The sequence below is a fragment of the Bombus pascuorum genome, chromosome 6, assembly GCF_905332965.1.
Source record: "Bombus pascuorum chromosome 6, iyBomPasc1.1, whole genome shotgun sequence".
Classification (NCBI taxonomy): domain Eukaryota; kingdom Metazoa; phylum Arthropoda; class Insecta; order Hymenoptera; family Apidae; genus Bombus; species Bombus pascuorum.
The window spans coordinates 1,701,994-1,727,706 of record NC_083493.1 but is presented as its reverse complement, the minus strand read 5'-3'; positions in this window follow the sequence as shown (position 1 = coordinate 1,727,706).

Below are 25,713 nucleotides of genomic sequence, written 5' to 3'. Positions count from 1 at the left end.
ACGTATAACGTTATGTAGTATTACCTTATAACATATAACGTTATATCCTATTACGTATTAACGTACAACCTTATATAGTATTACCTGATTACGTATAACGCTATATACTATTACGTAATGACGTATAACGTTATATACTATTACGTAATGACGTATAACGTTATATACTATTATGTAATAACGTAAAACGATATAAACTATTACGTAATAACGTATAACGTTATATACTATTACGTAATAACGTATAACATTATATAGTATTACGTAATAACGTATAACGTTATATACTATTACGTAATGACGTATAAAGTTATATACTATTACGTAATGACGTATAATATTATATACTATTACGTAATAACGTATAACGTTACATACTATTACGTATCAACGTATATCGTTATATAGTATTACCTTATTACGTATAACGTTATGTAGTATTACCTTATAACATATAACGTTATATCCTATTACGTACTAATGTATAACCTTATATAGTATTTCCTGATTACGTATAACGTTATATACTATTACGTACTAACGTATAACGTTATATACTATTACGTAATGACGTATAACGTTATATAGTATTACGTACTAACGTATAACGTTATATACTATTACGTACTAACGTATAACGTTATATAGTATTACCTGGTTACGTATAACGTTATATACTATTACGTAATAACGTATAACGTTATATACTATTACGTACTAACGTATAACGTTATATAGTATTACCTGGTTACGTATAAAGTTATATACTATTACGTAATGACGTATAACGTTATATAGTATTACGTACTAACGTATAACGTTATATACTAATACGTACTAACGTATAACGTTATATAGTATTACCTGATTACGTATAACGTTATATACTATTACGTAGTCACGTATAACGTTATGTAGTATTACCTTATGACGTATAACGTTATGTAGTATTACCTTATAACATATAACGTTATATCCAATTACGTACTAACGTATAACCTTATGTAGTAATACCTTATAACGTATAACGTTATATACTATTACGTACTAACGTATAACGTAATATACTATTACGTAGTCACGTATAACGTTATATACTATTACGCAATAACGTAAAACGATATAAACTATTACGTAGTAACGTATAACGTTATATACTATTACGTAATGACGTATAACGTTATATACTATTATGTAATAACGTAAAACGATATAAACTATTACGTAATAACGTATAACGTTATATACTATTACGTAATAACGTATAACATTATATAGTATTACGTAATAACGTATAACGTTATATACTATTACGTAATGACGTATAAAGTTATATACTATTACGTAATGACGTATAATATTATATACTATTACGTAATAACGTATAACGTTACATACTATTACGTATCAACGTATATCGTTATATAGTATTACCTTATTACGTATAACGTTATGTAGTATTACCTTATAACATATAACGTTATATCCTATTACGTACTAATGTATAACCTTATATAGTATTTCCTGATTACGTATAACGTTATATACTATTACGTACTAACGTATAACGTTATATACTATTACGTACTAACGTATAACGTTATATAGTATTACCTGGTTACGTATAACGTTATATACTATTACGTAATAACGTATAACGTTATATACTATTACGTACTAACGTATATCGTTATATAGTATTACCTTATTACGTATAACGTTATATAATACTACGTACTAACGTACAACGATATAAACTATTACGTGATAACGTATAACGCTATATACTATTACGTAATAACGTATAACGTTATATACTATTATTACGTAATGACGTACAACGTTATATACTATTACGTACTAACGTATAACGTTATATACTATTACGTACTAACGTATAACGTTATATAGTATTACGTACTAACGTATAACGTTATATATTATTACGTAATAGCGTATAACGTTATATACTATTACGTACTAACGTATAACGTTATATACTATTACGTACTAACGTATAACGTTATATAGTATTACCTGATTACGTATAACGTTATATACGATTACTTACTAACATATATCGTTATATAGTATTACCTAGTAACGTGTAACGTTATATAATACTACGTGCTAACGTATAACGTTATATCCTATTACGTCATAACGTATAACGTGATATACTATTACGTACTAACGTTTGTCGTTATATAGTATTACCTTATAATGTAGAACGTTATATACTACTACGTACTAACGTATAACGATATAATCTTTTACGTAATAACGTATAACGTTACATACTATTACGTAATAACGTATAACGTTATACACTATTACGTAATAACGTATAACGTTATATACTATTACGTACTAACGTATATCGTTATATAGTATTACCTTATCACGCATAACGTTATATAATACTACGTACTAACGTACAACGATATAAACTATTACGTAATAACGTATAACGCTATATACTATTACGTAATAACGTATAACGTTATATACTATTACGTAATGACGTACAACGTTATATACTATTACGTAATAACGTGTAACGTTATATACTATTACGTAATGACGTATAACGTTATATAGTATTACGTACTAACGTATAACGTTATATACTATTACATACTAACGTATAACGTTATATAGTATTACCTGATTACGTATAACGTTATATACTATTACGTAGTCACGTATAACGTTATGTAGTATTACCTTATGACGTATAACGTTATGTAGTATTACCTTATAACATATAACGTTATATCCTATTACGTACTAATGTATAACCTTATATAGTATTACCTGATTACGTATAACGTTATATACTATTACGTACTAACGTATAACGTTATATACTATTACGTAATGACGTATAACGTTATATAGTATTACGTACTAACGTATAACGTTATATACTAATACGTACTAACGTATAACGTTATATAGTATTACCTGATTACGTATAACGTTATATACTATTACGTAGTCACGTATAACGTTATGTAGTATTACCTTATGACGTATAACGTTATGTAGTATTACCTTATAACATATAACGTTATATCCAATTACGTACTAACGTATAGCCTTATGTAGTATTACCTTATAACGTATAACGTTATATACTATTACGTACTAACGTATAACGTAATATACTATTACGTAGTCACGTATAACGTTATATACTATTACGCAATAACGTAAAACGATATAAACTATTACGTAGTAACGTATAACGTTATATACTATTACGTAATAACGTATAACATTATATAGCATTACGTAATAACGTATAACGTTATATACTATTACGTAATGACGTATAAAGTTATATACTATTACGTAATGACGTATAATATTATATGCTATTACGTAATAACGTATAACGTTACATACTATTACGTATCAACGTATATCGTTATATAGTATTACCTTATTACGTATAACGTTATATAATACTACTTACTAACGTACAACGATATAAAGTATGACGTAATAACGTATAACGTTATATAGTATTACCTAATAGCGTGTAACGTTATATAATACTACGTGCTAACGTATAACGATATAAACTATTACGTAATAATGTATAACGTTATATACTATTACGTAATGCCGTATAACGTTAAATACTATTACGTAATATCGTATCATGTTATATACTATTACGTACTAACGCGTAACGTTATACAGTATCTACCTGATTCCGTATAACGTTATATAATATTACGTAATGACGTATAACGTTATATACTATTACGTAATAACGTATAACGTTATACACTATTACGTAATAACGTATAACGTTATATAATATTACGTACTAACGTATATCGTTATATAGTATTACCTTATAACGTATAACGTTATATAATACTACGTAATAACGTATAACGTTATATACTATTACGTACTAACGTATAACGATATAAACTATTACGTAATAACGTATAACGTTATATACTATTACGTAATGCCGTATAACGTTATATACTATTACGTAATAACGTATAACGTTATATACTATTACGTACTAACGCGTAACGTTATATAGTATCTACCTGATTCCGTATAACGTTATATACTATTACGTAGTCACGTATAACGTTATGTAGTATTACCTTATGACGTATAACGTTATATAGTATTATCTGATTACGTATAACGTTATATACTATTACGTACTAACGTGTAACGTTATATAATACTACGTACTAACGTACAACGATATAAACTATTGCGTAATAACGTATAACATTATATAGTATTACGTAATAACGTATAACGTTATATACTATTACGTAATGACGTATAAAGTTATATACTATTACGTAATGACGTATAATATTATATACTATTACGTAATAACGTATAACGTTACATACTATTACGTATCAACGTATATCGTTATATAGTATTACCTTATTACGTATAACGTTATGTAGTATTACCTTATAACATATAACGTTATATCCTATTACGTACTAATGTATAACCTTATATAGTATTTCCTGATTACGTATAACGTTATATACTATTACGTACTAACGTATAACGTTATATACTATTACGTAATAACGTATAACGTTATATCCTATTACGTACTAACGTATAACGTAATATACTATTACGTAGTAACGTATAACGTTATATACTATTACGTAATAACGTATAACGTTATATACTATTACGTAATGACGTATAACGTTATATACTATTACGTAATGACGTATAACGTTATGTAGTATTACCTTATAACGTATAACGTTATATCCTATTACGTACTAACGTATAACGTAATATACTATTACGTAGTCACGTATAACGTTATATACTATTACGCAATAACGTATAACGTTATGTCCTATTACGTAATAACGTATAACGTTATATACTATTACGTAATAACGTATAACGTGATATACTATTACGTAATAACGTATAACGTTATATCCTATTACGTACTAACGTATAACGTAATATACTATTACGTAGTAACGTATAACGTTATATACTATTACGTAATAACGTATAACGTTATATACTATTACGTAATGAGGTATAACGTTATATACTATTACGTAATGTCGTATAACGTTATATACTATTACGTAATGACGTACAACTTTATATACTATTACGTAATAACGTATAACGATATAACCTATTACGTAATAACGTATAACGTTATATACTATTACGTAATAACGTATAACGTTATACACTATTACGTAATAACGTATAACGTTATATAGTATTACGTACTAACGTAGAACGTTATATAGTATTACCTGATTACGTTATATACAATTACGAAGTCACGTATAACGTTATGTAGTATTACCTTATGACGTATAACGTTATGTAGTATTACCTTATAACATATAACGTTATATCCTATTACGTATTAACGTACAACCTTATATAGTATTACCTGATTACGTATAACGCTATATACTATTACGTAATGACGTATAACGTTATATACTATTACGTAATGACGTACAACGTTATATACTATTACGTAATAACGTATAACGTTATATACTATAACGTAATGTCGTATAACGTTATATACTATTACGTAATGACGTACAACTTTATATACTATTACGTAATAACGTATAACGATATAACCTATTACGTAATAACGTATAACGTTATATACTGTTACGTACTAACGTATATCGTTATATAGTATTACCTTATTACGTATAACGTTATATAATACTACGTACTATCGTACAATGATATAAACTATTACGTGATAACGTATAACGCTATATACTATTACGTAATAACGTATAACGTTATATACTATTATTACGTAATGACGTACAACGTTATATACTATTACGTAATAACGTGAAACGTTATATACTATTACGTAATGACGTATAACGTCATATAGTATTACGTACTAACGTATAACGTTATATAGTATTACCTGATTACGTTATATACAATTACGAAGTCACGTATAACGTTATGTAGTAATACCTTATGACGTATAACGTTATGTAGTATTACCTTATAACATATAACGTTATATCCTATTACGTATTAACGTACAACCTTATATAGTATTACCTGATTACGTATAACGCTATATACTATTACGTAATGACGTATAACGTTATATACTATTACGTACTAACGTATAACGTTATATATTATTACGTAATAGCGTATAACGTTATATACTATTACGTACTAACGTATAACGTTATATACTATTACGTACTAACGTATAACGTTATATAGTATTACCTGATTACGTATAACGTTATATACGATTACTTACTAACATATATCGTTATATAGTATTACCTAGTAACGTGTAACGTTATATAATACTACGTGCTAACGTATAACGTTATATCCTATTACGTCATAACGTATAACGTGATATACTATTACGTACTAACGTTTGTCGTTATATAGTATTACCTTATAATGTAGAACGTTATATACTACTACGTACTAACGTATAACGATATAATCTTTTACGTAATAACGTATAACGTTACATACTATTACGTAATAACGTATAACGTTATACACTATTACGTAATAACGTATAACGTTATATACTATTACGTACTAACGTATATCGTTATATAGTATTACCTTATCACGCATAACGTTATATAATACTACGTACTAACGTACAACGATATAAACTATTACGTAATAACGTATAACGCTATATACTATTACGTAATAACGTATAACGTTATATACTATTACGTAATGACGTACAACGTTATATACTATTACGTAATAACGTGTAACGTTATATACTATTACGTAATGACGTATAACGTTATATAGTATTACGTACTAACGTATAACGTTATATACTATTACATACTAACGTATAACGTTATATAGTATTACCTGATTACGTATAACGTTATATACTATTACGTAGTCACGTATAACGTTATGTAGTATTACCTTATGACGTATAACGTTATGTAGTATTACCTTATAACATATAACGTTATATCCTATTACGTACTAATGTATAACCTTATATAGTATTACCTGATTACGTATAACGTTATATACTATTACGTACTAACGTATAACGTTATATACTATTACGTAATGACGTATAACGTTATATAGTATTACGTACTAACGTATAACGTTATATACTAATACGTACTAACGTATAACGTTATATAGTATTACCTGATTACGTATAACGTTATATACTATTACGTAGTCACGTATAACGTTATGTAGTATTACCTTATGACGTATAACGTTATGTAGTATTACCTTATAACATATAACGTTATATCCAATTACGTACTAACGTATAACCTTATGTAGTATTACCTTATAACGTATAACGTTATATACTATTACGTACTAACGTATAACGTAATATACTATTACGTAGTCACGTATAACGTTATATACTATTACGCAATAACGTAAAACGATATAAACTATTACGTAGTAACGTATAACGTTATATACTATTACGTAATAACGTATAACATTATATAGCATTACGTAATAACGTATAACGTTATATACTATTACGTAATGACGTATAAAGTTATATACTATTACGTAATGACGTATAATATTATATGCTATTACGTAATAACGTATAACGTTACATACTATTACGTATCAACGTATATCGTTATATAGTATTACCTTATTACGTATAACGTTATATAATACTACTTACTAACGTACAACGATATAAAGTATGACGTAATAACGTATAACGTTATATAGTATTACCTAATAGCGTGTAACGTTATATAATACTACGTGCTAACGTATAACGATATAAACTATTACGTAATAATGTATAACGTTATATACTATTACGTAATGCCGTATAACGTTAAATACTATTACGTAATATCGTATCATGTTATATACTATTACGTACTAACGCGTAACGTTATACAGTATCTACCTGATTCCGTATAACGTTATATAATATTACGTAATGACGTATAACGTTATATACTATTACGTAAAAACGTATAACGTTATACACTATTACGTAATAACGTATAACGTTATATAATATTACGTACTAACGTATATCGTTATATAGTATTACCTTATAACGTATAACGTTATATAATACTACGTAATAACGTATAACGTTATATACTATTACGTACTAACGTATAACGATATAAACTATTACGTAATAACGTATAACGTTATATACTATTACGTAATGCCGTATAACGTTATATACTATTACGTAATAACGTATAACGTTATATACTATTACGTACTAACGCGTAACGTTATATAGTATCTACCTGATTCCGTATAACGTTATATACTATTACGTAGTCACGTATAACGTTATGTAGTATTACCTTATGACGTATAACGTTATATAGTATTATCTGATTACGTATAACGTTATATACTATTACGTACTAACGTGTAACGTTATATAATACTACGTACTAACGTACAACGATATAAACTATTGCGTAATAACGTATAACATTATATAGTATTACGTAATAACGTATAACGTTATATACTATTACGTAATGACGTATAAAGTTATATACTATTACGTAATGACGTATAATATTATATACTATTACGTAATAACGTATAACGTTACATACTATTACGTATCAACGTATATCGTTATATAGTATTACCTTATTACGTATAACGTTATGTAGTATTACCTTATAACATATAACGTTATATCCTATTACGTACTAATGTATAACCTTATATAGTATTTCCTGATTACGTATAACGTTATATACTATTACGTACTAACGTATAACGTTATATACTATTACGTAATAACGTATAACGTTATATCCTATTACGTACTAACGTATAACGTAATATACTATTACGTAGTAACGTATAACGTTATATACTATTACGTAATAACGTATAACGTTATATACTATTACGTAATGACGTATAACGTTATATACTATTACGTAATGACGTATAACGTTATGTAGTATTACCTTATAACGTATAACGTTATATCCTATTACGTACTAACGTATAACGTAATATACTATTACGTAGTCACGTATAACGTTATATACTATTACGCAATAACGTATAACGTTATGTCCTATTACGTAATAACGTATAACGTTATATACTATTACGTAATAACGTATAACGTGATATACTATTACGTAATAACGTATAACGTTATATCCTATTACGTACTAACGTATAACGTAATATACTATTACGTAGTAACGTATAACGTTATATACTATTACGTAATAACGTATAACGTTATATACTATTACGTAATGAGGTATAACGTTATATACTATTACGTAATGTCGTATAACGTTATATACTATTACGTAATGACGTACAACTTTATATACTATTACGTAATAACGTATAACGATATAACCTATTACGTAATAACGTATAACGTTATATACTATTACGTAATAACGTATAACGTTATACACTATTACGTAATAACGTATAACGTTATATAGTATTACGTACTAACGTAGAACGTTATATAGTATTACCTGATTACGTTATATACAATTACGAAGTCACGTATAACGTTATGTAGTATTACCTTATGACGTATAACGTTATGTAGTATTACCTTATAACATATAACGTTATATCCTATTACGTATTAACGTGTAACGTTATATAATACTACGTACTAACGTACAACGATATAAACTATTGCGTAATAACGTATAACATTATATAGTATTACGTAATAACGTATAACGTTATATACTATTACGTAATGACGTATAAAGTTATATACTATTACGTAATGACGTATAATATTATATGCTATTACGTAATAACGTATAACGTTACATACTATTACGTATCAACGTATATCGTTATATAGTATTACCTTATTACGTATAACGTTATATAATACTACTTACTAACGTACAACGATATAAAGTATGACGTAATAACGTATAACGTTATATAGTATTACCTAATAGCGTGTAACGTTATATAATACTACGTGCTAACGTATAACGATATAAACTATTACGTAATAATGTATAACGTTATATACTATTACGTAATGCCGTATAACGTTAAATACTATTACGTAATATCGTATCATGTTATATACTATTACGTACTAACGCGTAACGTTATACAGTATCTACCTGATTCCGTATAATGTTATATAATATTACGTAATGACGTATAACGTTATATACTATTACGTAATAACGTATAACGTTATACACTATTACGTAATAACGTATAACGTTATATAATATTACGTACTAACGTATATCATTATATAGTATTACCTTATAACGTATAACGTTATATAATACTACGTAATAACGTATAACGTTATATACTATTACGTACTAACGTATAACGATATAAACTATTACGTAATAACGTATAACGTTATATACTATTACGTACTAACGCGTAACGTTATATAGTATCTACCTGATTCCGTATAACGTTATATACTATTACGTAGTCACGTATAACGTTATGTAGTATTACCTTATGACGTATAACGTTATATAGTATTATCTGATTACGTATATCGTTATATACTATTACGTACTAACGTGTAACGTTATATAATACTACGTACTAACGTACAACGATATAAACTATTGCGTAATAACGTATAACATTATATAGTATTACGTAATAACGTATAACGTTATATACTATTAGGTAATGACGTATAAAGTTATATACTATTACGTAATGACGTATAATATTATATACTATTACGTAATAACGTATAACGTTACATACTATTACGTATCAACGTATATCGTTATATAGTATTACCTTATTACGTATAACGTTATGTAGTATTACCTTATAACATATAACGTTATATCCTATTACGTACTAATGTATAACCTTATATAGTATTTCCTGATTACGTATAACGTTATATACTATTACGTACTAACGTATAACGTTATATACTATTACGTAATAACGTATAACGTTATATCCTATTACGTACTAACGTATAACGTAATATACTATTACGTAGTAACGTATAACGTTATATACTATTACGTAATAACGTATAACGTTATATACTATTACGTAATGACGTATAACGTTATATACTATTACGTAATGACGTATAACGTTATGTAGTATTACCTTATAACGTATAACGTTATATCCTATTACGTACTAACGTATAACGTAATATACTATTACGTAGTCACGTATAACGTTATATACTATTACGCAATAACGTATAACGTTATGTCCTATTACGTAATAACGTATAACGTTATATACTATTACGTAATAACGTATAACGTGATATACTATTACGTAATAACGTATAACGTTATATCCTATTACGTACTAACGTATAACGTAATATACTATTACGTAGTAACGTATAACGTTATATACTATTACGTAATAACGTATAACGTTATATACTATTACGTAATGAGGTATAACGTTATATACTATTACGTAATGTCGTATAACGTTATATACTATTACGTAATGACGTACAACTTTATATACTATTACGTAATAACGTATAACGATATAACCTATTACGTAATAACGTATAACGTTATATACTATTACGTAATAACGTATAACGTTATACACTATTACGTAATAACGTATAACGTTATATAGTATTACGTACTAACGTAGAACGTTATATAGTATTACCTGATTACGTTATATACAATTACGAAGTCACGTATAACGTTATGTAGTATTACCTTATGACGTATAACGTTATGTAGTATTACCTTATAACATATAACGTTATATCCTATTACGTATTAACGTACAACCTTATATAGTATTACCTGATTACGTATAACGCTATATACTATTACGTAATGACGTATAACGTTATATACTATTACGTAATGACGTACAACGTTATATACTATTACGTAATAACGTATAACGTTATATACTATAACGTAATGTCGTATAACGTTATATACTATTACGTAATGACGTACAACTTTATATACTATTACGTAATAACGTATAACGATATAACCTATTACGTAATAACGTATAACGTTATATACTGTTACGTACTAACGTATATCGTTATATAGTATTACCTTATTACGTATAACGTTATATAATACTACGTACTATCGTACAATGATATAAACTATTACGTGATAACGTATAACGCTATATACTATTACGTAATAACGTATAACGTTATATACTATTATTACGTAATGACGTACAACGTTATATACTATTACGTAATAACGTGAAACGTTATATACTATTACGTAATGACGTATAACGTCATATAGTATTACGTACTAACGTATAACGTTATATAGTATTACCTGATTACGTTATATACAATTACGAAGTCACGTATAACGTTATGTAGTAATACCTTATGACGTATAACGTTATGTAGTATTACCTTATAACATATAACGTTATATCCTATTACGTATTAACGTACAACCTTATATAGTATTACCTGATTACGTATAACGCTATATACTATTACGTAATGACGTATAACGTTATATACTATTACGTAATGACGTATAACGTTATATACTATTATGTAATAACGTAAAACGATATAAACTATTACGTAATAACGTATAACGTTATATACTATTACGTACTAACGTATAACGTAATATACTATTACGTAGTAACGTATAACGTTATATACTATTACGTAATAACGTATAACGTTATATACTATTACGTAATGAGGTATAACGTTATATACTATTACGTAATGTCGTATAACGTTATATACTATTACGTAATGACGTACAACTTTATATACTATTACGTAATAACGTATAACGATATAACCTATTACGTAATAACGTATAACGTTATATACTATTACGTAATAACGTATAACGTTATACACTATTACGTAATAACGTATAACGTTATATAGTATTACGTACTAACGTAGAACGTTATATAGTATTACCTGATTACGTTATATACAATTACGAAGTCACGTATAACGTTATGTAGTATTACCTTATGACGTATAACGTTATGTGGTATTACCTTATAACATATAACGTTATATCCTATTACGTATTAACGTACAACCTTATATAGTATTACCTGATTACGTATAACGCTATATACTATTACGTAATGACGTATAACGTTATATACTATTACGTAATGACGTACAACTTTATATACTACTACGTAATAACGTATAACGATATAACCTATTACGTAATAACGTATAACGTTATATACTGTTACGTACTAACGTATATCGTTATATAGTATTACCTTATTACGTATAACGTTATATAATACTACGTACTATCGTACAATGATATAAACTATTACGTGATAACGTATAACGCTATATACTATTACGTAATAACGTATAACGTTATATACTATTATTACGTAATGACGTACAACGTTATATACTATTACGTAATAACGTGAAACGTTATATACTATTACGTAATGACGTATAACGTCATATAGTATTACGTACTAACGTATAACGTTATATAGTATTACCTGATTACGTTATATACAATTACGAAGTCACGTATAACGTTATGTAGTAATACCTTATGACGTATAACGTTATGTAGTATTACCTTATAACATATAACGTTATATCCTATTACGTATTAACGTACAACCTTATATAGTATTACCTGATTACGTATAACGCTATATACTATTACGTAATGACGTATAACGTTATATACTATTACGTAATGACGTATAACGTTATATACTATTATGTAATAACGTAAAACGATATAAACTATTACGTAATAACGTATAACGTTATATACTATTACGTAATAACGTATAACATTATATAGTATTACGTAATAACGTATAACGTTATATACTATTACGTAATGACGTATAAAGTTATATACTATTACGTAATGACGTATAATATTATATACTATTACGTAATAACGTATAACGTTACATACTATTACGTATCAACGTATATCGTTATATAGTATTACCTTATTACGTATAACGTTATGTAGTATTACCTTATAACATATAACGTTATATCCTATTACGTACTAATGTATAACCTTATATAGTATTTCCTGATTACGTATAACGTTATATACTATTACGTACTAACGTATAACGTTATATACTATTACGTAATGACGTATAACGTTATATAGTATTACGTACTAACGTATAACGTTATATACTATTACGTACTAACGTATAACGTTATATATTATTACGTAATAGCGTATAACGTTATATACTATTACGTAATAACGTATAACGTTATATACTATTACGTACTAACGTATATCGTTATATAGTATTACCTTATTACGTATAACGTTATATAATACTACGTACTAACGTACAACGATATAAACTATTACGTGATAACGTATAACGCTATATACTATTACGTAATAACGTATAACGTTATATACTATTATTACGTAATGACGTACAACGTTATATACTATTACGTACTAACGTATAACGTTATATACTATTACGTACTAACGTATAACGTTATATAGTATTACGTACTAACGTATAACGTTATATATTATTACGTAATAGCGTATAACGTTATATACTATTACGTACTAACGTATAACGTTATATACTATTACGTACTAACGTATAACGTTATATAGTATTACCTGATTACGTATAACGTTATATACGATTACTTACTAACATATATCGTTATATAGTATTACCTAGTAACGTGTAACGTTATATAATACTACGTGCTAACGTATAACGTTATATCCTATTACGTCATAACGTATAACGTGATATACTATTACGTACTAACGTTTGTCGTTATATAGTATTACCTTATAATGTAGAACGTTATATACTACTACGTACTAACGTATAACGATATAATCTTTTACGTAATAACGTATAACGTTACATACTATTACGTAATAACGTATAACGTTATACACTATTACGTAATAACGTATAACGTTATATACTATTACGTACTAACGTATATCGTTATATAGTATTACCTTATCACGCATAACGTTATATAATACTACGTACTAACGTACAACGATATAAACTATTACGTAATAACGTATAACGCTATATACTATTACGTAATAACGTATAACGTTATATACTATTACGTAATGACGTACAACGTTATATACTATTACGTAATAACGTGTAACGTTATATACTATTACGTAATGACGTATAACGTTATATAGTATTACGTACTAACGTATAACGTTATATACTATTACATACTAACGTATAACGTTATATAGTATTACCTGATTACGTATAACGTTAAATACTATTGCGTAGTCACGTATAACGTTATGTAGTATTACCTTATGACGTATAACGTTATGTAGTATTACCTTATAACATATAACGTTATATCCTATTACGTACTAATGTATAACCTTATATAGTATTACCTGATTACGTATAACGTTATATACTATTACGTACTAACGTATAACGTTATATACTATTACGTAATGACGTATAACGTTATATAGTATTACGTACTAACGTATAACGTTATATACTAATACGTACTAACGTATAACGTTATATAGTATTACCTGATTACGTATAACGTTATATACTATTACGTAGTCACGTATAACGTTATGTAGTATTACCTTATGACGTATAACGTTATGTAGTATTACCTTATAACATATAACGTTATATCCAATTACGTACTAACGTATAACCTTATGTAGTAATACCTTATAACGTATAACGTTATATACTATTACGTACTAACGTATAACGTAATATACTATTACGTAGTCACGTATAACGTTATATACTATTACGCAATAACGTAAAACGATATAAACTATTACGTAGTAACGTATAACGTTATATACTATTACATAATAACGTATAACATTATATAGCATTACGTAATAACGTATAACGTTATATACTATTACGTAATGACGTATAAAGTTATATACTATTACGTAATGACGTATAATATTATATACTATTACGTAATAACGTATAACGTTACATACTATTACGTATCAACGTATATCGTTATATAGTATTACCTTATTACGTATAACGTTATATAATACTACTTACTAACGTACAACGATATAAAGTATGACGTAATAACGTATAACGTTATATAGTATTACCTAATAGCGTGTAACGTTATATAATACTACGTGCTAACGTATAACGATATAAACTATTACGTAATAATGTATAACGTTATATACTATTACGTAATGCCGTATAACGTTAAATACTATTACGTAATATCGTATAATGTTATATACTATTACGTACTAACGCGTAACGTTATACAGAATCTACCTGATTCCGTATAACGTTATATACTATTACGTACTAACGTATAACCTTATATCCTGTTACGTAATAACGTATAACGTTATATACTATTACGTAATAACGTATAACGTTATATAATATTACGTAATGACGTATAACGTTATATACTATTACGTAATAACGTATAACGTTATACACTATTACGTAATAACGTATAACGTTATATACTATTACGTAATGCCGTATAACGTTATATACTATTACGTAATAACGTATAACGTTATATACTATTACGTACTAACGCGTAACGTTATATCCTATTACGTACTAACGTATAACGTAATATACTATTACGTAGTAACGTATAACGTTATATACTATTACGTAATAACGTATAACGTTATATACTATTACGTAATGAGGTATAACGTTATATACTATTACGTAATAGCGTATAACGTTATATACTATTACGTAATAGCGTATAACGTTATATACTATTACGTACTAACGTATAACGTTATATACTATTACGTAATGACGTATAACGTTATATACTATTACGTAATAACGTATAACGTTATATACTATTACGTACTAACGCGTAACGTTATATAGTATCTACCTGATTCCGTATAACGTTATATACTATTACGTAGTCACGTATAACGTTATGTAGTATTACCTTATGACGTATAACGTTATATAGTATTATCTGATTACGTATAACGTTATATACTATTACGTACTAACGTGTAACGTTATATAATAATACGTACTAACGTACAACGATATAAACTATTGCGTAATACCGTATAACATTATATAGTATTACGTAATAACGTATAACGTTATATACTATTACGTAATGACGTATAAAGTTATATACTATTACGTAATGACGTATAATATCATATACTATTACGTAATAACGTATAACGTTACATACTATTACGTATCAACGTATATCGTTATATAGTATTACCTTATTACGTATAACGTTATGTAGTATTACCTTATAACATATAACGTTATATCCTATTACGTACTAATGTATAACCTTATATAGTATTTCCTGATTACGTATAACGTTATATACTATTACGTACTAACGTATAACGTTATATACTATTACGTAATAACGTATAACGTTATATCCTATTACGTACTAACGTATAACGTAATATACTATTACGTAGTAACGTATAACGTTATATACTATTACGTAATAACGTATAACGTTATATAGTATTACGTACTAACGTATAACGTTATATACTATTACATACTAACGTATAACGTTATATAGTATTACCTGATTACGTATAACGTTATATACTATTGCGTAGTCACGTATAACGTTATGTAGTATTACCTTATGACGTATAACGTTATGTAGTATTACCTTATAACATATAACGTTATATCCTATTACGTACTAATGTATAACCTTATATAGTATTACCTGATTACGTATAACGTTATATACTATTACGTACGAACGTATAACGTTATATACTATTACGTAATGACGTATAACGTTATATAGTATTACGTACTAACGTATAACGTTATATACTAATACGTACTAACGTATAACGTTATATAGTATTACCTGATTACGTATAACGTTATATACTATTACGTAGTCACGTATAACGTTATGTAGTATTACCTTATGACGTATAACGTTATGTAGTATTACCTTATAACATATAACGTTATATCCAATTACGTACTAACGTATAACCTTATGTAGTAATACCTTATAACGTATAACGTTATATACTATTACGTACTAACGTATAACGTAATATACTATTACGTAGTCACGTATAACGTTATATACTATTACGCAATAACGTAAAACGATATAAACTATTACGTAGTAACGTATAACGTTATATACTATTACATAATAACGTATAACATTATATAGCATTACGTAATAACGTATAACGTTATATACTATTACGTAATGACGTATAAAGTTATATACTATTACGTAATGACGTATAATATTATATACTATTACGTAATAACGTATAACGTTACATACTATTACGTATCAACGTATATCGTTATATAGTATTACCTTATTACGTATAACGTTATATAATACTACTTACTAACGTACAACGATATAAAGTATGACGTAATAACGTATAACGTTATATAGTATTACCTAATAGCGTGTAACGTTATATAATACTACGTGCTAACGTATAACGATATAAACTATTACGTAATAATGTATAACGTTATATACTATTACGTAATGCCGTATAACGTTAAATACTATTACGTAATATCGTATAATGTTATATACTATTACGTACTAACGCGTAACGTTATACAGAATCTACCTGATTCCGTATAACGTTATATACTATTACGTACTAACGTATAACCTTATATCCTGTTACGTAATAACGTATAACGTTATATACTATTACGTTATAACGTATAACGTTATATAATATTACGTAATGACGTATAACGTTATATACTATTACGTAATAACGTATAACGTTATACACTATTACGTAATAACGTATAACGTTATATACTATTACGTAATGCCGTATAACGTTATATACTATTACGTAATAACGTATAACGTTATATACTATTACGTACTAACGCGTAACGTTATATCCTATTACGTACTAACGTATAACGTAATATACTATTACGTAGTAACGTATAACGTTATATACTATTACGTAATAACGTATAACGTTATATACTATTACGTAATGAGGTATAACGTTATATACTATTACGTAATAGCGTATAACGTTATATACTATTACGTAATAGCGTATAACGTTATATACTATTACGTACTAACGTATAACGTTATATACTATTACGTAATGACGTATAACGTTATATACTATTACGTAATAACGTATAACGTTATATACTGTTACGTACTAACGCGTAACGTTATATAGTATCTACCTGATTCCGTATAACGTTATATACTATTACGTAGTCACGTATAACGTTATGTAGTATTACCTTATGACGTATAACGTTATATAGTATTATCTGATTACGTATAACGTTATATACTATTACGTACTAACGTGTAACGTTATATAATAATACGTACTAACGTACAACGATATAAACTATTGCGTAATACCGTATAACATTATATAGTATTACGTAATAACGTATAACGTTATATACTATTACGTAATGACGTATAAAGTTATATACTATTACGTAATGACGTATAATATCATATACTATTACGTAATAACGTATAACGTTACATACTATTACGTATCAACGTATATCGTTATATAGTATTACCTTATTACGTATAACGTTATGTAGTATTACCTTATAACATATAACGTTATATCCTATTACGTACTAATGTATAACCTTATATAGTATTTCCTGATTACGTATAACGTTATATACTATTACGTACTAACGTATAACGTTATATACTATTACGTAATAACGTATAACGTTATATCCTATTACGTACTAACGTATAACGTAATATACTATTACGTAGTAACGTATAACGTTATATACTATTACGTAATAACGTATAACGTTATATACTATTACGTAATGACGTATAACGTTATATAATATTACGTAATGACGTATAACGTTATGTAGTATTACCTTATAACGTATAACGTTATATCCTATTACGTACTAACGTATAACGTAATATACTATTACGTAGTAACGTATAACGTTATATACTATTACGCAATAACGTATAACGTTATGTCCTATTACGTAATAACGTATAACGTTATATACTATTACGTAATAACGTATAACGTGATATACTATTACGTAATAACGTATAACGTTATATCCTATTACGTACTAACGTATAACGTAATATACTATTACGTAGTAACGTATAACGTTATATACTATTACGTAATAACGTATAACGTTATATACTATTACGTAATGAGGTATAACGTTATATACTATTACGTAATAGCGTATAACGTTATATACTATTACGTAATAGCGTATAACGTTATATACTATTACGTACTAACGTATAACGTTATATACTATTACGTAATAACGTATAACGTTATACACTATTACGTAATAACGTATAACGTTATATAATATTACGTACTAACGTATATCGTTATATAGTATTACCTTATATCGTATAACGTTATATAATACTACGTAATAACGTATAACGTTATATACTATTACGTACTAACGTATAACGATATAAACTATTACGTAATAACGTATAACGTTATATACTATTACGTAATGCCGTATAACGTTATATACTATTACGTAATAACGTATAACGTTATATACTATTACGTAGTCACGTATAACGTTATGTAGTATTACCTTATGACGTATAACGTTATATAGTATTATCTGATTACGTATAACGTTATATACTATTACGTACTAACGTGTAACGTTATATAATACTACGTACTAACGTACAACGATATAAACTATTGCGTAATAACGTATAACATTATACACTAATACGTAATGACGTATAACGTTATGTAGTATTACCTTATAACGTATAACGTTATATCCTATTACGTACTAACGTATAACGTAATATACTATTACGTAGTCACGTATAACGTTATATACTATTACGTAATAACGTATAACGTTATGTCCTATTACGTAATAACGTATAACGTTATATACTATTACGTAATAACGTATAACGTGATATACTCTTACGTAATAACGTATAACGTTATATCCTATTACGTACTAACGTATAACGTAATATACTATTACGTAGTAACGTATAACGTTATATACTATTACGTAATAACGTATAACGTTATATACTATTACGTAATGACGTATAACGTTATATACTATTACGTAATGACGTATAACGTTATGTAGTATTACCTTATAACGTATAACGTTATATCCTATTACGTACTAACGTATAACGTAATATACTACTACGTAGTCACGTATAACGTTATATAATATTACGCAATAACGTATAACGTTATGTCCTATTACGTAATAACGTATAACGTTATATACTATTACGCAATAACGTATAACGTGATACACTATTACGTAATAACGTATAACGTTATATCCTATTACGTACTAACGTATAACGTAATATACTATTACGTAGTAACGTATAACGTTATATACTATTACGTAATAACGTATAACGTTATATACTATTACGTAATGAGGTATAACGTTATATACTATTACGTAATGACGTATAACGTTATATGCTATTACGTAATAGCGTATAACGTTATATACTATTACGTACTAACGTATAACGTTATATACTATTACGTAATAACGTATGACGTTATACACTATTACGTAATAACGTATAACGTTATATACTATTACGTACTAACGTATATCGTTATATAGTATTACCTTATAACGTATAACGTTATATAATACTACGTACTAACGTATAACGATATAACCTATTGCGTAATAACGTATAACGTTATATACTATTACGCAATAACGTATAACGTGATATACTATTACGTAATAACGTATAACGTTATATCCTATTACGTACTAACGTATAACGTAATATACTATTACGTACTAACGTATAACGTAATATACTATTACGTAGTAACGTATAACGTTATATACTATTACGTAATAACGTATAACGTTATATACTATTACGTAATGAGGTATAACGTTATATACTATTACGTAATGACGTATAACGTTATATACTATTACGTAATAGCGTATAACGTTATATACTATTACGTACTAACGTATAACGTTATATACTATTACGTAATAACGTATGACGTTATACACTATTACGTAATAACGTATAACGTTATATACTATTACGTACTAACGCGTAACGTTATATAGTATCTACCTGATTCCGTATAACGTTATATACTATTACGTAGTCACGTATAACGTTATGTAGTATTACCTTATGACGTATAACGTTATATAGTATTATCTGATTACGTATAAGGTTATATCCTATTACGTACTAACGTGTAACGTTATATAATACTACGTACTAACGTACAACGATATAAACTATTACGTAATAACGTATAACATTATACACTATTACGTAATGACGTATAACGTTATGTAGTATTACCTTATAACGTATAACGTTATATCCTATTACGTACTAACGTATAACGTAATATACTATTACGTAGTCACGTATAACGTTATATACTATCACGTAATAACGTATAACGTTATGTCCTATTACGTAATAACGTATAACGTTATATACTATTACGTACTAACGTATATCGTTATATAGTATTACCTAATAACGTGTAACGTTATATAATACTACGTGCTAACGTATAACGTTATATCCTATTACGTCATAACGTATATCGTTATATACTATTACGTACTAACGTATATCGTTATATAGTATTACCTTATAATGTATAACGTTATATACTACTACGTACTAACGTATAATGATATAACCTATTACGTAATAACGTATAACGTTACATACTATTACGTAATAACGTATAACGTTATACACTATTACGTAATAACGTATAACGTTATATACTATTACGTACTAACGTATATCGTTATATAGTATTACCTTATAACGTATAACATTATATAATACTACGTACTAACGTAAAACGGTATAAACTATTGCGTAATAACGTACAACGTTATATACTATTACGGACTGACGTATAACGTTATATAGTATTACCTGATTACGTATAACGTTATATACTACTACGTACTAACGTATAACGATATAACCTATTGCGTAATAACGTATAACGTTATATACTATTACGTAATATCGTATAACGTTATACACTATTACGTAATAACGTATAACGTTATATACTATTAAGTACTAACGTATAACGTTATATTCTATTACGTAATAACGTATAACGTTATATACTATTACGTAATGCCGTATAACGTTATGTAGTATTACCTCGTGACGTATAACGTTATGTATTATTACCTTATAACATATAACGTTATATATGATTACTTACTAACATATATCGTTATATAGCATTACCTAATAACGTGTAACGTTATATAATACTACGTGCTAACGTATAACGTTATATCCTATTACGTCATAACATATAACGTTATATACAATTACGTACTAACGTGTAACGTTATATAGCGTTACCTGATTACGTATAACGTTATATACTATTACGTACTAACGTATAACGTTATATAGTATTACCTGATTACGTATAACGTTATATCCTATTACGTACTAACGTATAACGTTATATACTATTACGTAATAACGTATAACGTTATATACTATTACGTAATACGTATAACGTTATATACTATTACGTAATAACGTATAACATTATATACTATTACGTAATAACGTATAACGTTATATACTATTACGTAATAACGTATAACGTTATATAATATTACGTAATAACGTATAACCTTATATACTATTACGTTCTAACGTATATCGTTATATAGTATTACCTAATAACGTGTAACGTTATATAATACTACGTTCTAACGTATAACGTTATATCCTATTACGTCATAACGTATATCGTTATATACTATTACGTACTAACGTATGTCGTTATATAGTATTACCTTATAATGTATAACGTTATATACTACTACGTACTAACGTATAATGATATAACCTATTACGTAATAACGTATAACGCTACATACTATTACGTAATAACGTATAACGTTATACACTATTACGTAATAACGTATAACGTTATATACTATAACGTACTAACGTATATCGTTATATAGTATAACCTTATAACGTATAACGTTATATAATACTACGTACTAACGTAAAACGATATAAACTATTGCGTAATAACGTACAACGTTATATACTATTACGGACTGACGTATAACGTTATATAGTTTTACCTGATTACGTATAACGTTATATACTACTACGTACTAACGTATAACGATATAACCTATTGCGTAATAACGTATAACGTTATATACTATTACGTAATATCGTATAACGTTATACACTATTACGTAATAACGTATAACGTTATATACTATTACGAACTACCGTATATCGTTATATAGTATTACCTTATAACGTATAACGTTATATAATACTACGTACTAAAGTAAAACGATATAAACTATTACGTAATAACGTATAACGTTATATGCTATTACGTTCTGACGTATAACGTTATATAGTATTACCTGATTACGTATAACGTTATATACTATTACGTACTAACGTATAACGTTATATACTAGTACGTACTAACGTATAACGTTACATAGTATTACCTGATTACTTATAACGTTATATACTATAACGTACTAACGTATAACGTTATACACTATTACGTACTAACGTATAACGTTATATAGTATTACCTGATTACGTACAGACGTTATATACTATTAAGTACTAACGTATAACGTTATATTCTATTACGTAATAACGTATAACGTTATATACTATTACGTAATAACGTATAACATTATATACTATTACGTAATGACGTATAACGTTATATACTTTTGCGTAATGACGTATAACGTTATATACTATTACGTAATGACGTATGACGTTATATACTATTACGTGATAACGTATAAAGTTATATACTATTACGTACTAACGTATATCGTTATATAGTATTACCTTATAACGTATAACGTTATATAATACTACGTACTAACGTAAAACGATATAAACGATTACGTAATAACGTATATCGTTATATACCATTACGTAATGCCGTATAACGTTATATACTATTACGTAATAACGTATAACATTATACACTATTACGTAATGACGTATAACGTTATGTAGTATTACCTTATAACGTATAACGTTATATCCTATTACGTACTAACGTATAACGTAATATACTATTACGTAGTCACGTATAACGTTATATACTATTACGTAATAACGTATAACGTTATGTCCTATTACGTAATAACGTATAACGTTATATACTATTACGTAATAACGTATACCGTGATATACTATTACGTAATAACGTATAACGTTATATCCTATTACGTACTAACGTATAACGTAATATACTATTACGTAGTAACGTATAACGTTCTATACTATTACGTAATAACGTATAACGTTATATATTATTACGTAATGACGTATAACGTTATATACTATTACGTAATGACGTATAACGTTATATACTATTACGTAATAGCGTATAACGTTATATACAATTACGAACTAACGTATAACGTTATATACTATTACGTACTAACGTATAACGTTATATGGTATTACCTGATTACGTATAACGTTATATACGATTACTT